This window comes from Lissotriton vulgaris, unplaced genomic scaffold, assembly GCF_964263255.1.
Source record: "Lissotriton vulgaris unplaced genomic scaffold, aLisVul1.2 SCAFFOLD_12273, whole genome shotgun sequence".
Classification (NCBI taxonomy): domain Eukaryota; kingdom Metazoa; phylum Chordata; class Amphibia; order Caudata; family Salamandridae; genus Lissotriton; species Lissotriton vulgaris.
This window is the reverse complement of record NW_028248299.1, coordinates 1-20529: the sequence shown is the minus strand read 5'-3', so window position 1 is coordinate 20529 and position 20529 is coordinate 1. Positions and strand designations below refer to the sequence as shown.

The 20529-nt window shown below is 60.2% G+C and overlaps 24 non-coding genes across 24 annotated transcripts; all 24 read right to left on the bottom strand.

Annotated features, from left to right (window-relative positions):
• Positions 1–66: 66 nt before the first annotated feature.
• Positions 67–230, bottom strand: LOC147664165 (U1 spliceosomal RNA). Its single transcript, XR_015305153.1, has one exon. It is a non-coding gene; the product is annotated as a U1 spliceosomal RNA (small nuclear RNA).
• A 901-nt stretch (positions 231–1131) lies between these two features.
• On the bottom strand, positions 1132–1295 carry LOC147664164 (U1 spliceosomal RNA). Its single transcript, XR_015305152.1, has one exon. It is a non-coding gene; the product is annotated as a U1 spliceosomal RNA (small nuclear RNA).
• Positions 1296–1889: 594 nt separating this feature from the next.
• Positions 1890–2053, bottom strand: LOC147664163 (U1 spliceosomal RNA). Its single transcript, XR_015305151.1, has one exon. It is a non-coding gene; the product is annotated as a U1 spliceosomal RNA (small nuclear RNA).
• Positions 2054–2669: 616 nt separating this feature from the next.
• On the bottom strand, positions 2670–2833 carry LOC147664162 (U1 spliceosomal RNA). The gene has a single exon (XR_015305150.1). It is a non-coding gene; the product is annotated as a U1 spliceosomal RNA (small nuclear RNA).
• A 901-nt stretch (positions 2834–3734) lies between these two features.
• Positions 3735–3898, bottom strand: LOC147664161 (U1 spliceosomal RNA). The gene has a single exon (XR_015305149.1). It is a non-coding gene; the product is annotated as a U1 spliceosomal RNA (small nuclear RNA).
• A 605-nt stretch (positions 3899–4503) lies between these two features.
• LOC147664160 (U1 spliceosomal RNA) lies at positions 4504–4667 on the bottom strand. Its single transcript, XR_015305148.1, has one exon. It is a non-coding gene; the product is annotated as a U1 spliceosomal RNA (small nuclear RNA).
• A 605-nt stretch (positions 4668–5272) lies between these two features.
• Positions 5273–5436, bottom strand: LOC147664159 (U1 spliceosomal RNA). Its single transcript, XR_015305172.1, has one exon. It is a non-coding gene; the product is annotated as a U1 spliceosomal RNA (small nuclear RNA).
• Positions 5437–6041: 605 nt separating this feature from the next.
• On the bottom strand, positions 6042–6205 carry LOC147664158 (U1 spliceosomal RNA). The gene has a single exon (XR_015305146.1). It is a non-coding gene; the product is annotated as a U1 spliceosomal RNA (small nuclear RNA).
• A 901-nt stretch (positions 6206–7106) lies between these two features.
• LOC147664157 (U1 spliceosomal RNA) lies at positions 7107–7270 on the bottom strand. Its single transcript, XR_015305145.1, has one exon. It is a non-coding gene; the product is annotated as a U1 spliceosomal RNA (small nuclear RNA).
• A 594-nt stretch (positions 7271–7864) lies between these two features.
• Positions 7865–8028, bottom strand: LOC147664156 (U1 spliceosomal RNA). Its single transcript, XR_015305144.1, has one exon. It is a non-coding gene; the product is annotated as a U1 spliceosomal RNA (small nuclear RNA).
• A 616-nt stretch (positions 8029–8644) lies between these two features.
• On the bottom strand, positions 8645–8808 carry LOC147664155 (U1 spliceosomal RNA). Its single transcript, XR_015305143.1, has one exon. It is a non-coding gene; the product is annotated as a U1 spliceosomal RNA (small nuclear RNA).
• Positions 8809–9709: 901 nt separating this feature from the next.
• On the bottom strand, positions 9710–9873 carry LOC147664154 (U1 spliceosomal RNA). Its single transcript, XR_015305142.1, has one exon. It is a non-coding gene; the product is annotated as a U1 spliceosomal RNA (small nuclear RNA).
• A 605-nt stretch (positions 9874–10478) lies between these two features.
• Positions 10479–10642, bottom strand: LOC147664153 (U1 spliceosomal RNA). The gene has a single exon (XR_015305141.1). It is a non-coding gene; the product is annotated as a U1 spliceosomal RNA (small nuclear RNA).
• Positions 10643–11247: 605 nt separating this feature from the next.
• Positions 11248–11411, bottom strand: LOC147664152 (U1 spliceosomal RNA). Its single transcript, XR_015305140.1, has one exon. It is a non-coding gene; the product is annotated as a U1 spliceosomal RNA (small nuclear RNA).
• A 901-nt stretch (positions 11412–12312) lies between these two features.
• LOC147664151 (U1 spliceosomal RNA) lies at positions 12313–12476 on the bottom strand. Its single transcript, XR_015305139.1, has one exon. It is a non-coding gene; the product is annotated as a U1 spliceosomal RNA (small nuclear RNA).
• Positions 12477–13070: 594 nt separating this feature from the next.
• On the bottom strand, positions 13071–13234 carry LOC147664150 (U1 spliceosomal RNA). The gene has a single exon (XR_015305138.1). It is a non-coding gene; the product is annotated as a U1 spliceosomal RNA (small nuclear RNA).
• A 616-nt stretch (positions 13235–13850) lies between these two features.
• LOC147664149 (U1 spliceosomal RNA) lies at positions 13851–14014 on the bottom strand. Its single transcript, XR_015305137.1, has one exon. It is a non-coding gene; the product is annotated as a U1 spliceosomal RNA (small nuclear RNA).
• A 901-nt stretch (positions 14015–14915) lies between these two features.
• Positions 14916–15079, bottom strand: LOC147664148 (U1 spliceosomal RNA). Its single transcript, XR_015305177.1, has one exon. It is a non-coding gene; the product is annotated as a U1 spliceosomal RNA (small nuclear RNA).
• Positions 15080–15694: 615 nt separating this feature from the next.
• On the bottom strand, positions 15695–15858 carry LOC147664147 (U1 spliceosomal RNA). Its single transcript, XR_015305174.1, has one exon. It is a non-coding gene; the product is annotated as a U1 spliceosomal RNA (small nuclear RNA).
• A 604-nt stretch (positions 15859–16462) lies between these two features.
• LOC147664146 (U1 spliceosomal RNA) lies at positions 16463–16626 on the bottom strand. The gene has a single exon (XR_015305169.1). It is a non-coding gene; the product is annotated as a U1 spliceosomal RNA (small nuclear RNA).
• A 900-nt stretch (positions 16627–17526) lies between these two features.
• LOC147664145 (U1 spliceosomal RNA) lies at positions 17527–17691 on the bottom strand. The gene has a single exon (XR_015305136.1). It is a non-coding gene; the product is annotated as a U1 spliceosomal RNA (small nuclear RNA).
• Positions 17692–18297: 606 nt separating this feature from the next.
• Positions 18298–18460, bottom strand: LOC147664144 (U1 spliceosomal RNA). The gene has a single exon (XR_015305175.1). It is a non-coding gene; the product is annotated as a U1 spliceosomal RNA (small nuclear RNA).
• A 603-nt stretch (positions 18461–19063) lies between these two features.
• Positions 19064–19227, bottom strand: LOC147664143 (U1 spliceosomal RNA). The gene has a single exon (XR_015305158.1). It is a non-coding gene; the product is annotated as a U1 spliceosomal RNA (small nuclear RNA).
• Positions 19228–20128: 901 nt separating this feature from the next.
• Positions 20129–20292, bottom strand: LOC147664142 (U1 spliceosomal RNA). The gene has a single exon (XR_015305147.1). It is a non-coding gene; the product is annotated as a U1 spliceosomal RNA (small nuclear RNA).
• Between the last annotated feature and the right edge of the window lie 237 nt (positions 20293–20529).

The window sequence follows — 20529 nt, the reverse complement described above, 5'->3', positions numbered from 1 at the left end:
ACGTCAAAGGGTGCTCCAGACTCCTTTTTATTTTTTTCCCTTTTTGTCTTTCTTGAAACCAGAGATCAGGGGAAAGCGCGAACGCAGTCCCCCACTACCAGAAATTATGCAGTCGAGTATCCCGCATTTGGGGACATCGCAGGGGTCAGCACATCCGAAGTGCAATGGATGAGCCTCACCCTGGGAGAACCACCTTCGTGATCATGGTGTCTCCCCTGCCAGGTAAGTATGAGTTGGAAGGGGACAGGGCGAGGGCGGCCCGCTTGGCATCTCCCGGCAGAGCGAGGGTGGCATCCACACAGGGAAGGCCTGAGGCCGGGCCAGGCAGAGCACGGGCCTTGTGGGGCGCAAGGTTGCCCAGCCAAGGCCCCTGTGCCCACTTTGGAAAGCGCGCAGCTACCCACAGCGGCTTCCCACAGGCCTCGGCCGGCCAGCGAAATTTGCATGTCCACGCCCACCAGCAGCGCCAATCAGGGCCCTGCTTTCACAATGCTGCACGCAGCTCACACGTGGGGCAAAGCCAGGGCTACAGCACTCACAGAAGGGGGCTTGCCAGGTCGATTTTGGGCCCAGAAGCAGAGATTTGGGGCTTTTGATGCTCAAGAGCTGCCACTGAAGCCCACTCTAGGGGAGGCAGTGACCAGTTGCCTGGCTAGGCCCCAGTTGACTGCTTGTGGCTGAAAGCCAGGGACAAACCGTCCAGCAAGCGAGCAGGGGTTCCCGCCCTGAGCCCCTCACGCCTTCCCGAACGCTCCCAAACGCAGCAGAACCCTCGCCGGGCAGAGCCCTCGCCGGGCCACAGCCTGGGGGCCTCAGCCAGAGTCTGGGCCCAGGAAGGCTAGGGTGAGGCAAGTGGCTGGCAGCCAGGCCACTGCCCCAGGGTGGGAGATCGAAAGGAGCAGACATGTCACCTGGCCAGGGCCTACTGCCCTGTCTCTGGATAGGGCCCCAGAGTGGGAGGCTTCAACTATCCCATCATTCCCCAGGCTCAGCACTTTGCATGCGATTCCCTCTTGCCCACGCCCCCTTCCAATCCAGCCGCAGCACCCTGGACAGACCACAGAAGACGACGAAAGGTGCTCCAGACTCCTTTTTATTTTTTCCCTTTTTGTCTTTCTTGAAACCAGAGATCAGGGGAAAGCGCGAACGCAGTCCCCCACTACCAGAAATTATGCAGTCGAGTATCCCGCATTTGGGGACATCGCAGGGGTCAGCACATCCGAAGTGCAATGGATGAGCCTCACCCTGGGAGAACCACCTTCGTGATCATGGTGTCTCCCCTGCCAGGTAAGTATGAGTTGGAAGGGGACAGGGCGAGGGCGGCCCGCTTGGCATCTCCCGGCAGAGCGAGGGTGGCATCCACACAGGGAAGGCCTGAGGCCGGGCCAGGCAGAGCACGGGCCTTGTGGGGCGCAAGGTTGCCCAGCCAAGGCCCCTGTGCCCACTTTGGAAAGCGCGCAGCTACCCACAGCGGCTTCCCACAGGCCTCGGCCGGCCAGCGAAATTTGCATGTCCACGCCCACCAGCAGCGCCAATCAGGGCCCTGCTTTCACAATGCTGCACGCAGCTCACACGTGGGGCAAAGCCAGGGCTACAGCACTTACAGAAGGGGGCTTGCCAGGTCGAAATCGGGCCCAAAAGCAGACCTGTCAGGCCCTCCAAACTGTGCGCAAGCAAAGGCTACGGCAAGCAGACAAGAGGGCTTGCCAGGCCGAAATCGGGCCCAGAAGCACGTTTCTAAGCCCTAACCCAGCATGGCTCAGTCTTGTTAATTTGCATATGTAATTGGCCCTCGCCCACGCCCCCTTCACGGACGACAAGAAACGTCAAAGGGTGCTCCAGACTCCTTTTTATTTTTTTCCCTTTTTGTCTTTCTTGAAACCAGAGATCAGGGGAAAGCGCGAACGCAGTCCCCCACTACCAGAAATTATGCAGTCGAGTATCCCGCATTTGGGGACATCGCAGGGGTCAGCACATCCGAAGTGCAATGGATGAGCCTCACCCTGGGAGAACCACCTTCGTGATCATGGTGTCTCCCCTGCCAGGTAAGTATGAGTTGGAAGGGGACAGGGCGAGGGCGGCCCGCTTGGCATCTCCCGGCAGAGCGAGGGTGGCATCCACACAGGGAAGGCCTGAGGCCGGGCCAGGCAGAGCACGGGCCTTGTGGGGCGCAAGGTTGCCCAGCCAAGGCCCCTGTGCCCACTTTGGAAAGCGCGCAGCTACCCACAGCGGCTTCCCACAGGCCTCGGCCGGCCAGCGAAATTTGCATGTCCACGCCCACCAGCAGCGCCAATCAGGGCCCTGCTTTCACAATGCTGCACGCAGCTCACACGTGGGGCAAAGCCAGGGCTACAGCACTTACAGAAGGGGGCTTGCCAGGTCGAAATCGGGCCCAAAAGCAGACCTGTCAGGCCCTCCAAACTGTGCGCAAGCAAAGGCTACGGCAAGCAGACAAGAGGGCTTGCCAGGCCGAAATCGGGCCCAGAAGCACGTTTCTAAGCCCTAACCCAGCATGGCTCAGTCTTGTTAATTTGCATATGTAATTGGCCCTCGCCCACGCCCCCTTCCAGCCAGCTTCCAGCACCCTGGACGGACGACAAGAAACGTCAAAGGGTGCTCCAGACTCCTTTTTATTTTTTTCCCTTTTTGTCTTTCTTGAAACCAGAGATCAGGGGAAAGCGCGAACGCAGTCCCCCACTACCAGAAATTATGCAGTCGAGTATCCCGCATTTGGGGACATCGCAGGGGTCAGCACATCCGAAGTGCAATGGATGAGCCTCACCCTGGGAGAACCACCTTCGTGATCATGGTGTCTCCCCTGCCAGGTAAGTATGAGTTGGAAGGGGACAGGGCGAGGGCGGCCCGCTTGGCATCTCCCGGCAGAGCGAGGGTGGCATCCACACAGGGAAGGCCTGAGGCCGGGCCAGGCAGAGCACGGGCCTTGTGGGGCGCAAGGTTGCCCAGCCAAGGCCCCTGTGCCCACTTTGGAAAGCGCGCAGCTACCCACAGCGGCTTCCCACAGGCCTCGGCCGGCCAGCGAAATTTGCATGTCCACGCCCACCAGCAGCGCCAATCAGGGCCCTGCTTTCACAATGCTGCACGCAGCTCACACGTGGGGCAAAGCCAGGGCTACAGCACTCACAGAAGGGGGCTTGCCAGGTCGATTTTGGGCCCAGAAGCAGAGATTTGGGGCTTTTGATGCTCAAGAGCTGCCACTGAAGCCCACTCTAGGGGAGGCAGTGACCAGTTGCCTGGCTAGGCCCCAGTTGACTGCTTGTGGCTGAAAGCCAGGGACAAACCGTCCAGCAAGCGAGCAGGGGTTCCCGCCCTGAGCCCCTCACGCCTTCCCGAACGCTCCCAAACGCAGCAGAACCCTCGCCGGGCAGAGCCCTCGCCGGGCCACAGCCTGGGGGCCTCAGCCAGAGTCTGGGCCCAGGAAGGCTAGGGTGAGGCAAGTGGCTGGCAGCCAGGCCACTGCCCCAGGGTGGGAGATCGAAAGGAGCAGACATGTCACCTGGCCAGGGCCTACTGCCCTGTCTCTGGATAGGGCCCCAGAGTGGGAGGCTTCAACTATCCCATCATTCCCCAGGCTCAGCACTTTGCATGCGATTCCCTCTTGCCCACGCCCCCTTCCAATCCAGCCGCAGCACCCTGGACAGACCACAGAAGACGACGAAAGGTGCTCCAGACTCCTTTTTATTTTTTCCCTTTTTGTCTTTCTTGAAACCAGAGATCAGGGGAAAGCGCGAACGCAGTCCCCCACTACCAGAAATTATGCAGTCGAGTATCCCGCATTTGGGGACATCGCAGGGGTCAGCACATCCGAAGTGCAATGGATGAGCCTCACCCTGGGAGAACCACCTTCGTGATCATGGTGTCTCCCCTGCCAGGTAAGTATGAGTTGGAAGGGGACAGGGCGAGGGCGGCCCGCTTGGCATCTCCCGGCAGAGCGAGGGTGGCATCCACACAGGGAAGGCCTGAGGCCGGGCCAGGCAGAGCACGGGCCTTGTGGGGCGCAAGGTTGCCCAGCCAAGGCCCCTGTGCCCACTTTGGAAAGCGCGCAGCTACCCACAGCGGCTTCCCACAGGCCTCGGCCGGCCAGCGAAATTTGCATGTCCACGCCCACCAGCAGCGCCAATCAGGGCCCTGCTTTCACAATGCTGCACGCAGCTCACACGTGGGGCAAAGCCAGGGCTACAGCACTTACAGAAGGGGGCTTGCCAGGTCGAAATCGGGCCCAAAAGCAGACCTGTCAGGCCCTCCAAACTGTGCGCAAGCAAAGGCTACGGCAAGCAGACAAGAGGGCTTGCCAGGCCGAAATCGGGCCCAGAAGCACGTTTCTAAGCCCTAACCCAGCATGGCTCAGTCTTGTTAATTTGCATATGTAATTGGCCCTCGCCCACGCCCCCTTCCAGCACCCTGGACGGACGACAAGAAACGTCAAAGGGTGCTCCAGACTCCTTTTTATTTTTTTCCCTTTTTGTCTTTCTTGAAACCAGAGATCAGGGGAAAGCGCGAACGCAGTCCCCCACTACCAGAAATTATGCAGTCGAGTATCCCGCATTTGGGGACATCGCAGGGGTCAGCACATCCGAAGTGCAATGGATGAGCCTCACCCTGGGAGAACCACCTTCGTGATCATGGTGTCTCCCCTGCCAGGTAAGTATGAGTTGGAAGGGGACAGGGCGAGGGCGGCCCGCTTGGCATCTCCCGGCAGAGCGAGGGTGGCATCCACACAGGGAAGGCCTGAGGCCGGGCCAGGCAGAGCACGGGCCTTGTGGGGCGCAAGGTTGCCCAGCCAAGGCCCCTGTGCCCACTTTGGAAAGCGCGCAGCTACCCACAGCGGCTTCCCACAGGCCTCGGCCGGCCAGCGAAATTTGCATGTCCACGCCCACCAGCAGCGCCAATCAGGGCCCTGCTTTCACAATGCTGCACGCAGCTCACACGTGGGGCAAAGCCAGGGCTACAGCACTTACAGAAGGGGGCTTGCCAGGTCGAAATCGGGCCCAAAAGCAGACCTGTCAGGCCCTCCAAACTGTGCGCAAGCAAAGGCTACGGCAAGCAGACAAGAGGGCTTGCCAGGCCGAAATCGGGCCCAGAAGCACGTTTCTAAGCCCTAACCCAGCATGGCTCAGTCTTGTTAATTTGCATATGTAATTGGCCCTCGCCCACGCCCCCTTCCAGCACCCTGGACGGACGACAAGAAACGTCAAAGGGTGCTCCAGACTCCTTTTTATTTTTTTCCCTTTTTGTCTTTCTTGAAACCAGAGATCAGGGGAAAGCGCGAACGCAGTCCCCCACTACCAGAAATTATGCAGTCGAGTATCCCGCATTTGGGGACATCGCAGGGGTCAGCACATCCGAAGTGCAATGGATGAGCCTCACCCTGGGAAAACCACCTTCGTGATCATGGTGTCTCCCCTGCCAGGTAAGTATGAGTTGGAAGGGGACAGGGCGAGGGCGGCCCGCTTGGCATCTCCCGGCAGAGCGAGGGTGGCATCCACACAGGGAAGGCCTGAGGCCGGGCCAGGCAGAGCACGGGCCTTGTGGGGCGCAAGGTTGCCCAGCCAAGGCCCCTGTGCCCACTTTGGAAAGCGCGCAGCTACCCACAGCGGCTTCCCACAGGCCTCGGCCGGCCAGCGAAATTTGCATGTCCACGCCCACCAGCAGCGCCAATCAGGGCCCTGCTTTCACAATGCTGCACGCAGCTCACACGTGGGGCAAAGCCAGGGCTACAGCACTTACAGAAGGGGGCTTGCCAGGTCGAAATCGGGCCCAAAAGCAGACCTGTCAGGCCCTCCAAACTGTGCGCAAGCAAAGGCTACGGCAAGCAGACAAGAGGGCTTGCCAGGCCGAAATCGGGCCCAGAAGCACGTTTCTAAGCCCTAACCCAGCATGGCTCAGTCTTGTTAATTTGCATATGTAATTGGCCCTCGCCCACGCCCCCTTCCAGCACCCTGGACGGACGACAAGAAACGTCAAAGGGTGCTCCAGACTCCTTTTTATTTTTTTCCCTTTTTGTCTTTCTTGAAACCAGAGATCAGGGGAAAGCGCGAACGCAGTCCCCCACTACCAGAAATTATGCAGTCGAGTATCCCGCATTTGGGGACATCGCAGGGGTCAGCACATCCGAAGTGCAATGGATGAGCCTCACCCTGGGAGAACCACCTTCGTGATCATGGTGTCTCCCCTGCCAGGTAAGTATGAGTTGGAAGGGGACAGGGCGAGGGCGGCCCGCTTGGCATCTCCCGGCAGAGCGAGGGTGGCATCCACACAGGGAAGGCCTGAGGCCGGGCCAGGCAGAGCACGGGCCTTGTGGGGCGCAAGGTTGCCCAGCCAAGGCCCCTGTGCCCACTTTGGAAAGCGCGCAGCTACCCACAGCGGCTTCCCACAGGCCTCGGCCGGCCAGCGAAATTTGCATGTCCACGCCCACCAGCAGCGCCAATCAGGGCCCTGCTTTCACAATGCTGCACGCAGCTCACACGTGGGGCAAAGCCAGGGCTACAGCACTCACAGAAGGGGGCTTGCCAGGTCGATTTTGGGCCCAGAAGCAGAGATTTGGGGCTTTTGATGCTCAAGAGCTGCCACTGAAGCCCACTCTAGGGGAGGCAGTGACCAGTTGCCTGGCTAGGCCCCAGTTGACTGCTTGTGGCTGAAAGCCAGGGACAAACCGTCCAGCAAGCGAGCAGGGGTTCCCGCCCTGAGCCCCTCACGCCTTCCCGAACGCTCCCAAACGCAGCAGAACCCTCGCCGGGCAGAGCCCTCGCCGGGCCACAGCCTGGGGGCCTCAGCCAGAGTCTGGGCCCAGGAAGGCTAGGGTGAGGCAAGTGGCTGGCAGCCAGGCCACTGCCCCAGGGTGGGAGATCGAAAGGAGCAGACATGTCACCTGGCCAGGGCCTACTGCCCTGTCTCTGGATAGGGCCCCAGAGTGGGAGGCTTCAACTATCCCATCATTCCCCAGGCTCAGCACTTTGCATGCGATTCCCTCTTGCCCACGCCCCCTTCCAATCCAGCCGCAGCACCCTGGACAGACCACAGAAGACGACGAAAGGTGCTCCAGACTCCTTTTTATTTTTTCCCTTTTTGTCTTTCTTGAAACCAGAGATCAGGGGAAAGCGCGAACGCAGTCCCCCACTACCAGAAATTATGCAGTCGAGTATCCCGCATTTGGGGACATCGCAGGGGTCAGCACATCCGAAGTGCAATGGATGAGCCTCACCCTGGGAGAACCACCTTCGTGATCATGGTGTCTCCCCTGCCAGGTAAGTATGAGTTGGAAGGGGACAGGGCGAGGGCGGCCCGCTTGGCATCTCCCGGCAGAGCGAGGGTGGCATCCACACAGGGAAGGCCTGAGGCCGGGCCAGGCAGAGCACGGGCCTTGTGGGGCGCAAGGTTGCCCAGCCAAGGCCCCTGTGCCCACTTTGGAAAGCGCGCAGCTACCCACAGCGGCTTCCCACAGGCCTCGGCCGGCCAGCGAAATTTGCATGTCCACGCCCACCAGCAGCGCCAATCAGGGCCCTGCTTTCACAATGCTGCACGCAGCTCACACGTGGGGCAAAGCCAGGGCTACAGCACTTACAGAAGGGGGCTTGCCAGGTCGAAATCGGGCCCAAAAGCAGACCTGTCAGGCCCTCCAAACTGTGCGCAAGCAAAGGCTACGGCAAGCAGACAAGAGGGCTTGCCAGGCCGAAATCGGGCCCAGAAGCACGTTTCTAAGCCCTAACCCAGCATGGCTCAGTCTTGTTAATTTGCATATGTAATTGGCCCTCGCCCACGCCCCCTTCACGGACGACAAGAAACGTCAAAGGGTGCTCCAGACTCCTTTTTATTTTTTTCCCTTTTTGTCTTTCTTGAAACCAGAGATCAGGGGAAAGCGCGAACGCAGTCCCCCACTACCAGAAATTATGCAGTCGAGTATCCCGCATTTGGGGACATCGCAGGGGTCAGCACATCCGAAGTGCAATGGATGAGCCTCACCCTGGGAGAACCACCTTCGTGATCATGGTGTCTCCCCTGCCAGGTAAGTATGAGTTGGAAGGGGACAGGGCGAGGGCGGCCCGCTTGGCATCTCCCGGCAGAGCGAGGGTGGCATCCACACAGGGAAGGCCTGAGGCCGGGCCAGGCAGAGCACGGGCCTTGTGGGGCGCAAGGTTGCCCAGCCAAGGCCCCTGTGCCCACTTTGGAAAGCGCGCAGCTACCCACAGCGGCTTCCCACAGGCCTCGGCCGGCCAGCGAAATTTGCATGTCCACGCCCACCAGCAGCGCCAATCAGGGCCCTGCTTTCACAATGCTGCACGCAGCTCACACGTGGGGCAAAGCCAGGGCTACAGCACTTACAGAAGGGGGCTTGCCAGGTCGAAATCGGGCCCAAAAGCAGACCTGTCAGGCCCTCCAAACTGTGCGCAAGCAAAGGCTACGGCAAGCAGACAAGAGGGCTTGCCAGGCCGAAATCGGGCCCAGAAGCACGTTTCTAAGCCCTAACCCAGCATGGCTCAGTCTTGTTAATTTGCATATGTAATTGGCCCTCGCCCACGCCCCCTTCCAGCCAGCTTCCAGCACCCTGGACGGACGACAAGAAACGTCAAAGGGTGCTCCAGACTCCTTTTTATTTTTTTCCCTTTTTGTCTTTCTTGAAACCAGAGATCAGGGGAAAGCGCGAACGCAGTCCCCCACTACCAGAAATTATGCAGTCGAGTATCCCGCATTTGGGGACATCGCAGGGGTCAGCACATCCGAAGTGCAATGGATGAGCCTCACCCTGGGAGAACCACCTTCGTGATCATGGTGTCTCCCCTGCCAGGTAAGTATGAGTTGGAAGGGGACAGGGCGAGGGCGGCCCGCTTGGCATCTCCCGGCAGAGCGAGGGTGGCATCCACACAGGGAAGGCCTGAGGCCGGGCCAGGCAGAGCACGGGCCTTGTGGGGCGCAAGGTTGCCCAGCCAAGGCCCCTGTGCCCACTTTGGAAAGCGCGCAGCTACCCACAGCGGCTTCCCACAGGCCTCGGCCGGCCAGCGAAATTTGCATGTCCACGCCCACCAGCAGCGCCAATCAGGGCCCTGCTTTCACAATGCTGCACGCAGCTCACACGTGGGGCAAAGCCAGGGCTACAGCACTCACAGAAGGGGGCTTGCCAGGTCGATTTTGGGCCCAGAAGCAGAGATTTGGGGCTTTTGATGCTCAAGAGCTGCCACTGAAGCCCACTCTAGGGGAGGCAGTGACCAGTTGCCTGGCTAGGCCCCAGTTGACTGCTTGTGGCTGAAAGCCAGGGACAAACCGTCCAGCAAGCGAGCAGGGGTTCCCGCCCTGAGCCCCTCACGCCTTCCCGAACGCTCCCAAACGCAGCAGAACCCTCGCCGGGCAGAGCCCTCGCCGGGCCACAGCCTGGGGGCCTCAGCCAGAGTCTGGGCCCAGGAAGGCTAGGGTGAGGCAAGTGGCTGGCAGCCAGGCCACTGCCCCAGGGTGGGAGATCGAAAGGAGCAGACATGTCACCTGGCCAGGGCCTACTGCCCTGTCTCTGGATAGGGCCCCAGAGTGGGAGGCTTCAACTATCCCATCATTCCCCAGGCTCAGCACTTTGCATGCGATTCCCTCTTGCCCACGCCCCCTTCCAATCCAGCCGCAGCACCCTGGACAGACCACAGAAGACGACGAAAGGTGCTCCAGACTCCTTTTTATTTTTTCCCTTTTTGTCTTTCTTGAAACCAGAGATCAGGGGAAAGCGCGAACGCAGTCCCCCACTACCAGAAATTATGCAGTCGAGTATCCCGCATTTGGGGACATCGCAGGGGTCAGCACATCCGAAGTGCAATGGATGAGCCTCACCCTGGGAGAACCACCTTCGTGATCATGGTGTCTCCCCTGCCAGGTAAGTATGAGTTGGAAGGGGACAGGGCGAGGGCGGCCCGCTTGGCATCTCCCGGCAGAGCGAGGGTGGCATCCACACAGGGAAGGCCTGAGGCCGGGCCAGGCAGAGCACGGGCCTTGTGGGGCGCAAGGTTGCCCAGCCAAGGCCCCTGTGCCCACTTTGGAAAGCGCGCAGCTACCCACAGCGGCTTCCCACAGGCCTCGGCCGGCCAGCGAAATTTGCATGTCCACGCCCACCAGCAGCGCCAATCAGGGCCCTGCTTTCACAATGCTGCACGCAGCTCACACGTGGGGCAAAGCCAGGGCTACAGCACTTACAGAAGGGGGCTTGCCAGGTCGAAATCGGGCCCAAAAGCAGACCTGTCAGGCCCTCCAAACTGTGCGCAAGCAAAGGCTACGGCAAGCAGACAAGAGGGCTTGCCAGGCCGAAATCGGGCCCAGAAGCACGTTTCTAAGCCCTAACCCAGCATGGCTCAGTCTTGTTAATTTGCATATGTAATTGGCCCTCGCCCACGCCCCCTTCCAGCACCCTGGACGGACGACAAGAAACGTCAAAGGGTGCTCCAGACTCCTTTTTATTTTTTTCCCTTTTTGTCTTTCTTGAAACCAGAGATCAGGGGAAAGCGCGAACGCAGTCCCCCACTACCAGAAATTATGCAGTCGAGTATCCCGCATTTGGGGACATCGCAGGGGTCAGCACATCCGAAGTGCAATGGATGAGCCTCACCCTGGGAGAACCACCTTCGTGATCATGGTGTCTCCCCTGCCAGGTAAGTATGAGTTGGAAGGGGACAGGGCGAGGGCGGCCCGCTTGGCATCTCCCGGCAGAGCGAGGGTGGCATCCACACAGGGAAGGCCTGAGGCCGGGCCAGGCAGAGCACGGGCCTTGTGGGGCGCAAGGTTGCCCAGCCAAGGCCCCTGTGCCCACTTTGGAAAGCGCGCAGCTACCCACAGCGGCTTCCCACAGGCCTCGGCCGGCCAGCGAAATTTGCATGTCCACGCCCACCAGCAGCGCCAATCAGGGCCCTGCTTTCACAATGCTGCACGCAGCTCACACGTGGGGCAAAGCCAGGGCTACAGCACTTACAGAAGGGGGCTTGCCAGGTCGAAATCGGGCCCAAAAGCAGACCTGTCAGGCCCTCCAAACTGTGCGCAAGCAAAGGCTACGGCAAGCAGACAAGAGGGCTTGCCAGGCCGAAATCGGGCCCAGAAGCACGTTTCTAAGCCCTAACCCAGCATGGCTCAGTCTTGTTAATTTGCATATGTAATTGGCCCTCGCCCACGCCCCCTTCCAGCACCCTGGACGGACGACAAGAAACGTCAAAGGGTGCTCCAGACTCCTTTTTATTTTTTTCCCTTTTTGTCTTTCTTGAAACCAGAGATCAGGGGAAAGCGCGAACGCAGTCCCCCACTACCAGAAATTATGCAGTCGAGTATCCCGCATTTGGGGACATCGCAGGGGTCAGCACATCCGAAGTGCAATGGATGAGCCTCACCCTGGGAGAACCACCTTCGTGATCATGGTGTCTCCCCTGCCAGGTAAGTATGAGTTGGAAGGGGACAGGGCGAGGGCGGCCCGCTTGGCATCTCCCGGCAGAGCGAGGGTGGCATCCACACAGGGAAGGCCTGAGGCCGGGCCAGGCAGAGCACGGGCCTTGTGGGGCGCAAGGTTGCCCAGCCAAGGCCCCTGTGCCCACTTTGGAAAGCGCGCAGCTACCCACAGCGGCTTCCCACAGGCCTCGGCCGGCCAGCGAAATTTGCATGTCCACGCCCACCAGCAGCGCCAATCAGGGCCCTGCTTTCACAATGCTGCACGCAGCTCACACGTGGGGCAAAGCCAGGGCTACAGCACTCACAGAAGGGGGCTTGCCAGGTCGATTTTGGGCCCAGAAGCAGAGATTTGGGGCTTTTGATGCTCAAGAGCTGCCACTGAAGCCCACTCTAGGGGAGGCAGTGACCAGTTGCCTGGCTAGGCCCCAGTTGACTGCTTGTGGCTGAAAGCCAGGGACAAACCGTCCAGCAAGCGAGCAGGGGTTCCCGCCCTGAGCCCCTCACGCCTTCCCGAACGCTCCCAAACGCAGCAGAACCCTCGCCGGGCAGAGCCCTCGCCGGGCCACAGCCTGGGGGCCTCAGCCAGAGTCTGGGCCCAGGAAGGCTAGGGTGAGGCAAGTGGCTGGCAGCCAGGCCACTGCCCCAGGGTGGGAGATCGAAAGGAGCAGACATGTCACCTGGCCAGGGCCTACTGCCCTGTCTCTGGATAGGGCCCCAGAGTGGGAGGCTTCAACTATCCCATCATTCCCCAGGCTCAGCACTTTGCATGCGATTCCCTCTTGCCCACGCCCCCTTCCAATCCAGCCGCAGCACCCTGGACAGACCACAGAAGACGACGAAAGGTGCTCCAGACTCCTTTTTATTTTTTCCCTTTTTGTCTTTCTTGAAACCAGAGATCAGGGGAAAGCGCGAACGCAGTCCCCCACTACCAGAAATTATGCAGTCGAGTATCCCGCATTTGGGGACATCGCAGGGGTCAGCACATCCGAAGTGCAATGGATGAGCCTCACCCTGGGAGAACCACCTTCGTGATCATGGTGTCTCCCCTGCCAGGTAAGTATGAGTTGGAAGGGGACAGGGCGAGGGCGGCCCGCTTGGCATCTCCCGGCAGAGCGAGGGTGGCATCCACACAGGGAAGGCCTGAGGCCGGGCCAGGCAGAGCACGGGCCTTGTGGGGCGCAAGGTTGCCCAGCCAAGGCCCCTGTGCCCACTTTGGAAAGCGCGCAGCTACCCACAGCGGCTTCCCACAGGCCTCGGCCGGCCAGCGAAATTTGCATGTCCACGCCCACCAGCAGCGCCAATCAGGGCCCTGCTTTCACAATGCTGCACGCAGCTCACACGTGGGGCAAAGCCAGGGCTACAGCACTTACAGAAGGGGGCTTGCCAGGTCGAAATCGGGCCCAAAAGCAGACCTGTCAGGCCCTCCAAACTGTGCGCAAGCAAAGGCTACGGCAAGCAGACAAGAGGGCTTGCCAGGCCGAAATCGGGCCCAGAAGCACGTTTCTAAGCCCTAACCCAGCATGGCTCAGTCTTGTTAATTTGCATATGTAATTGGCCCTCGCCCACGCCCCCTTCACGGACGACAAGAAACGTCAAAGGGTGCTCCAGACTCCTTTTTATTTTTTTCCCTTTTTGTCTTTCTTGAAACCAGAGATCAGGGGAAAGCGCGAACGCAGTCCCCCACTACCAGAAATTATGCAGTCGAGTATCCCGCATTTGGGGACATCGCAGGGGTCAGCACATCCGAAGTGCAATGGATGAGCCTCACCCTGGGAGAACCACCTTCGTGATCATGGTGTCTCCCCTGCCAGGTAAGTATGAGTTGGAAGGGGACAGGGCGAGGGCGGCCCGCTTGGCATCTCCCGGCAGAGCGAGGGTGGCATCCACACAGGGAAGGCCTGAGGCCGGGCCAGGCAGAGCACGGGCCTTGTGGGGCGCAAGGTTGCCCAGCCAAGGCCCCTGTGCCCACTTTGGAAAGCGCGCAGCTACCCACAGCGGCTTCCCACAGGCCTCGGCCGGCCAGCGAAATTTGCATGTCCACGCCCACCAGCAGCGCCAATCAGGGCCCTGCTTTCACAATGCTGCACGCAGCTCACACGTGGGGCAAAGCCAGGGCTACAGCACTTACAGAAGGGGGCTTGCCAGGTCGAAATCGGGCCCAAAAGCAGACCTGTCAGGCCCTCCAAACTGTGCGCAAGCAAAGGCTACGGCAAGCAGACAAGAGGGCTTGCCAGGCCGAAATCGGGCCCAGAAGCACGTTTCTAAGCCCTAACCCAGCATGGCTCAGTCTTGTTAATTTGCATATGTAATTGGCCCTCGCCCACGCCCCCTTCCAGCCAGCTTCCAGCACCCTGGACGGACGACAAGAAACGTCAAAGGGTGCTCCAGACTCCTTTTTATTTTTTTCCCTTTTTGTCTTTCTTGAAACCAGAGATCAGGGGAAAGCGCGAACGCAGTCCCCCACTACCAGAAATTATGCAGTCGAGTATCCCGCATTTGGGGACATCGCAGGGGTCAGCACATCCGAAGTGCAATGGATGAGCCTCACCCTGGGAGAACCACCTTCGTGATCATGGTGTCTCCCCTGCCAGGTAAGTATGAGTTGGAAGGGGACAGGGCGAGGGCGGCCCGCTTGGCATCTCCCGGCAGAGCGAGGGTGGCATCCACACAGGGAAGGCCTGAGGCCGGGCCAGGCAGAGCACGGGCCTTGTGGGGCGCAAGGTTGCCCAGCCAAGGCCCCTGTGCCCACTTTGGAAAGCGCGCAGCTACCCACAGCGGCTTCCCACAGGCCTCGGCCGGCCAGCGAAATTTGCATGTCCACGCCCACCAGCAGCGCCAATCAGGGCCCTGCTTTCACAATGCTGCACGCAGCTCACACGTGGGGCAAAGCCAGGGCTACAGCACTCACAGAAGGGGGCTTGCCAGGTCGATTTTGGGCCCAGAAGCAGAGATTTGGGGCTTTTGATGCTCAAGAGCTGCCACTGAAGCCCACTCTAGGGGAGGCAGTGACCAGTTGCCTGGCTAGGCCCCAGTTGACTGCTTGTGGCTGAAAGCCAGGGACAAACCGTCCAGCAAGCGAGCAGGGGTTCCCGCCCTGAGCCCCTCACGCCTTCCCGAACGCTCCCAAACGCAGCAGAACCCTCGCCGGGCAGAGCCCTCGCCGGGCCACAGCCTGGGGGCCTCAGCCAGAGTCTGGGCCCAGGAAGGCTAGGGTGAGGCAAGTGGCTGGCAGCCAGGCCACTGCCCCAGGGTGGGAGATCGAAAGGAGCAGACATGTCACCTGGCCAGGGCCTACTGCCCTGTCTCTGGATAGGGCCCCAGAGTGGGAGGCTTCAACTATCCCATCATTCCCCAGGCTCAGCACTTTGCATGCGATTCCCTCTTGCCCACGCCCCCTTCCAATCCAGCCGCAGCACCCTGGACAGACCACAGAAGACGACGAAAGGTGCTCCAGACTCCTTTTTATTTTTTCCCTTTTTGTCTTTCTTGAAACCAGAGATCAGGGGAAAGCGCGAACGCAGTCCCCCACTACCAGAAATTATGCAGTCGAGTATCCCGCATTTGGGGACATCGCAGGGGTCAGCACATCCGAAGTGCAATGGATGAGCCTCACCCTGGGAGAACCACCTTCGTGATCATGGTGTCTCCCCTGCCAGGTAAGTATGAGTTGGAAGGGGACAGGGCGAGGGCGGCCCGCTTGGCATCTCCCGGCAGAGCGAGGGTGGCATCCACACAGGGAAGGCCTGAGGCCGGGCCAGGCAGAGCACGGGCCTTGTGGGGCGCAAGGTTGCCCAGCCAAGGCCCCTGTGCCCACTTTGGAAAGCGCGCAGCTACCCACAGCGGCTTCCCACAGGCCTCGGCCGGCCAGCGAAATTTGCATGTCCACGCCCACCAGCAGCGCCAATCAGGGCCCTGCTTTCACAATGCTGCACGCAGCTCACACGTGGGGCAAAGCCAGGGCTAAGCCAGGGCTACAGCACTTACAGAAGGGGGCTTGCCAGGTCGAAATCGGGCCCAAAAGCAGACCTGTCAGGCCCTCCAAACTGTGCGCAAGCAAAGGCTACGGCAAGCAGACAAGAGGGCTTGCCAGGCCGAAATCGGGCCCAGAAGCACGTTTCTAAGCCCTAACCCAGCATGGCTCAGTCTTGTTAATTTGCATATGTAATTGGCCCTCGCCCACGCCCCCTTCCAGCACCCTGGACGGACGACAAGAAACGTCAAAGGGTGCTCCAGACTCCTTTTTATTTTTTTCCCTTTTTGTCTTTCTTGAAACCAGAGATCAGGGAAAGCGCGAACGCAGTCCCCCACTACCAGAAATTATGCAGTCGAGTATCCCGCATTTGGGGACATCGCAGGGGTCAGCACATCCGAAGTGCAATGGATGAGCCTCACCCTGGGAGAACCACCTTCGTGATCATGGTGTCTCCCCTGCCAGGTAAGTATGAGTTGGAAGGGACAGGGCGAGGGCGGCCCGCTTGGCATCTCCCGGCAGAGCGAGGGTGGCATCCACACAGGGAAGGCCTGAGGCCGGGCCAGGCAGAGCACGGGCCTTGTGGGGCGCAAGGTTGCCCAGCCAAGGCCCCTGTGCCCACTTTGGAAAGCGCGCAGCTACCCACAGCGGCTTCCCACAGGCCTCGGCCGGCCAGCGAAATTTGCATGTCCACGCCCACCAGCAGCGCCAATCAGGGCCCTGCTTTCACAATGCTGCACGCAGCTCACACGTGGGGCAAAGCCAGGGCTACAGCACTTACAGAAGGGGGCTTGCCAGGTCGAAATCGGGCCCAAAAGCAGACCTGTCAGGCCCTCCAAACTGTGCGCAAGCAAAGGCTACGGCAAGCAGACAAGAGGGCTTGCCAGGCCGAAATCGGGCCCAGAAGCACGTTTCTAAGCCCTAACCCAGCATGGCTCAGTCTTGTTAATTTGCATATGTAATTGGCCCTCGCCCACGCCCCCTTCCAGCACCCTGGACGGACGACAAGAAACGTCAAAGGGTGCTCCAGACTCCTTTTTATTTTTTTCCCTTTTTGTCTTTCTTGAAACCAGAGATCAGGGGAAAGCGCGAACGCAGTCCCCCACTACCAGAAATTATGCAGTCGAGTATCCCGCATTTGGGGACATCGCAGGGGTCAGCACATCCGAAGTGCAATGGATGAGCCTCACCCTGGGAGAACCACCTTCGTGATCATGGTGTCTCCCCTGCCAGGTAAGTATGAGTTGGAAGGGGACAGGGCGAGGGCGGCCCGCTTGGCATCTCCCGGCAGAGCGAGGGTGGCATCCACACAGGGAAGGCCTGAGGCCGGGCCAGGCAGAGCACGGGCCTTGTGGGGCGCAAGGTTGCCCAGCCAAGGCCCCTGTGCCCACTTTGGAAAGCGCGCAGCTACCCACAGCGGCTTCCCACAGGCCTCGGCCGGCCAGCGAAATTTGCATGTCCACGCCCACCAGCAGCGCCAATCAGGGCCCTGCTTTCACAATGCTGCACGCAGCTCACACGTGGGGCAAAGCCAGGGCTACAGCACTCACAGAAGGGGGCTTGCCAGGTCGATTTTGGGCCCAGAAGCAGAGATTTGGGGCTTTTGATGCTCAAGAGCTGCCACTGAAGCCCACTCTAGGGGAGGCAGTGACCAGTTGCCTGGCTAGGCCCCAGTTGACTGCTTGTGGCTGAAAGCCAGGGACAAACCGTCCAGCAAGCGAGCAGGGGTTCCCGCCCTGAGCCCCTCACGCCTTCCCGAACGCTCCCAAACGCAGCAGAACCCTCGCCGGGCAGAGCCCTCGCCGGGCCACAGCCTGGGGGCCTCAGCCAGAGTCTGGCCCAGGAAGGCTAGGGTGAGGCAAGTGGCTGGCAGCCAGGCCACTGCCCCAGGGTGGGAGATCGAAAGGAGCAGACATGTCACCTGGCCAGGGCCTACTGCCCTGTCTCTGGATAGGGCCCCAGAGTGGGAGGCTTCAACTATCCCATCATTCCCCAGGCTCAGCACTTTGCATGCGATTCCCTCTTGCCCACGCCCCCTTCCAATCCAGCCGCAGCACCCTGGACAGACCACAGAAGACGACGAAAGGTGCTCCAGACTCCTTTTTATTTTTTCCCTTTTTGTCTTTCTTGAAACCAGAGATCAGGGGAAAGCGCGAACGCAGTCCCCCCACTACCAGAAATTATGCAGTCGAGTATCCCGCATTTGGGGACATCGCAGGGGTCAGCACATCCGAAGTGCAATGGATGAGCCTCACCCTGGGAGAACCACCTTCGTGATCATGGTGTCTCCCCTGCCAGGTAAGTATGAGTTGGAAGGGGACAGGGCGAGGGCGGCCCGCTTGGCATCTCCCGGCAGAGCGAGGGTGGCATCCACACAGGGAAGGCCTGAGGCCGGGCCAGGCAGAGCACGGGCCTTGTGGGGCGCAAGGTTGCCCAGCCAAGGCCCCTGTGCCCACTTTGGAAAGCGCGCAGCTACCCACAGCGGCTTCCCACAGGCCTCGGCCGGCCAGCGAAATTTGCATGTCCACGCCCACCAGCAGCGCCAATCAGGGCCCTGCTTTCACAATGCTGCACGCAGCTCACACGTGGGGCAAAGCCAGGGCTACAGCACTTACAGAAGGGGGCTTGCCAGGTCGAAATCGGGCCCAAAAGCAGACCTGTCAGGCCCTCCAAACTGTGCGCAAGCAAAGGCTACGGCAAGCAGACAAGAGGGCTTGCCAGGCCGAAATCGGGCCCAGAAGCACGTTTCTAAGCCCTAACCCAGCATGGCTCAGTCTTGTTAATTTGCATATGTAATTGGCCCTCGCCCACGCCCCCTTCCAGCACCCTGGACGGACGACAAGAAACGTCAAAGGGTGGCTCCAGACTCCTTTTTATTTTTTTCCCTTTTTGTCTTTCTTGAAACCAGAGATCAGGGGAAAGCGCGAACGCAGTCCCCACTACCAGAAATTATGCAGTCGAGTATCCCGCATTTGGGGACATCGCAGGGGTCAGCACATCCGAAGTGCAATGGATGAGCCTCACCCTGGGAGAACCACCTTCGTGATCATGGTGTCTCCCCTGCCAGGTAAGTATGAGTTGGAAGGGACAGGGCGAGGGCGGCCCGCTTGGCATCTCCCGGCAGAGCGAGGGTGGCATCCACACAGGGAAGGCCTGAGGCCGGGCCAGGCAGAGCACGGGCCTTGTGGGGCGCAAGGTTGCCCAGCCAAGGCCCCTGTGCCCACTTTGGAAAGCGCGCAGCTACCCACAGCGGCTTCCCACAGGCCTCGGCCGGCCAGCGAAATTTGCATGTCCACGCCCACCAGCAGCGCCAATCAGGGCCCTGCTTTCACAATGCTGCACGCAGCTCACACGTGGGGCAAAGCCAGGGCTACAGCACTTACAGAAGGGGCTTGCCAGGTCGAAATCGGGCCCAAAAGCAGACCTGTCAGGCCCTCCAAACTGTGCGCAAGCAAAGGCTACGGCAAGCAGACAAGAGGGCTTGCCAGGCCGAAATCGGGCCCAGAAGCACGTTTCTAAGCCCTAACCCAGCATGGCTCAGTCTTGTTAATTTGCATATGTAATTGGCCCTCGCCCACGCCCCCTTCCAGCACCCTGGACGGACGACAAGAAACGTCAAAGGGTGCTCCAGACTCCTTTTTATTTTTTTCCCTTTTTGTCTTTCTTGAAACCAGAGATCAGGGGAAAGCGCGAACGCAGTCCCCCACTACCAGAAATTATGCAGTCGAGTATCCCGCATTTGGGGACATCGCAGGGGTCAGCACATCCGAAGTGCAATGGATGAGCCTCACCCTGGGAGAACCACCTTCGTGATCATGGTGTCTCCCCTGCCAGGTAAGTATGAGTTGGAAGGGGACAGGGCGAGGGCGGCCCGCTTGGCATCTCCCGGCAGAGCGAGGGTGGCATCCACACAGGGAAGGCCTGAGGCCGGGCCAGGCAGAGCACGGGCCTTGTGGGGCGCAAGGTTGCCCAGCCAAGGCCCCTGTGCCCACTTTGGAAAGCGCGCAGCTACCCACAGCGGCTTCCCACAGGCCTCGGCCGGCCAGCGAAATTTGCATGTCCACGCCCACCAGCAGCGCCAATCAGGGCCCTGCTTTCACAATGCTGCACGCAGCTCACACGTGGGGCAAAGCCAGGGCTACAGCACTCACAGAAGGGGGCTTGCCAGGTCGATTTTGGGCCCAGAAGCAGAGATTTGGGGCTTTTGATGCTCAAGAGCTGCCACTGAAGCCCACTCTAGGGGAGGCAGTGACCAGTTGCCTGGCTAGGCCCCAGTTGACTGCTTGTGGCTGAAAGCCAGGGACAAACCGTCCAGCAAGCGAGCAGGGGTTCCCGCCCTGAGCCCCTCACGCCTTCCCGAACGCTCCCAAACGCAGCAGAACCCTCGCCGGGCAGAGCCCTCGCCGGGCCACAGCCTGGGGGCCTCAGCCAGAGTCTGGGCCCAGGAAGGCTAGGGTGAGGCAAGTGGCTGGCAGCCAGGCCACTGCCCCAGGGTGGGAGATCGAAAGGAGCAGACATGTCACCTGGCCAGGGCCTACTGCCCTGTCTCTGGATAGGGCCCCAGAGTGGGAGGCTTCAACTATCCCATCATTCCCCAGGCTCAGCACTTTGCATGCGATTCCCTCTTGCCCACGCCCCCTTCCAATCCAGCCGCAGCACCCTGGACAGACCACAGAAGACGACGAAAGGTGCTCCAGACTCCTTTTTATTTTTTCCCTTTTTGTCTTTCTTGAAACCAGAGATCAGGGGAAAGCGCGAACGCAGTCCCCCACTACCAGAAATTATGCAGTCGAGTATCCCGCATTTGGGGACATCGCAGGGGTCAGCACATCCGAAGTGCAATGGATGAGCCTCACCCTGGGAGAACCACCTTCGTGATCATGGTGTCTCCCCTGCCAGGTAAGTATGAGTTGGAAGGGGACAGGGCGAGGGCGGCCCGCTTGGCATCTCCCGGCAGAGCGAGGGTGGCATCCACACAGGGAAGGCCTGAGGCCGGGCCAGGCAGAGCACGGGCCTTGTGGGGCGCAAGGTTGCCCAGCCAAGGCCCCTGTGCCCACTTTGGAAAGCGCGCAGCTACCCACAGCGGCTTCCCACAGGCCTCGGCCGGCCAGCGAAATTTGCATGTCCACGCCCACCAGCAGCGC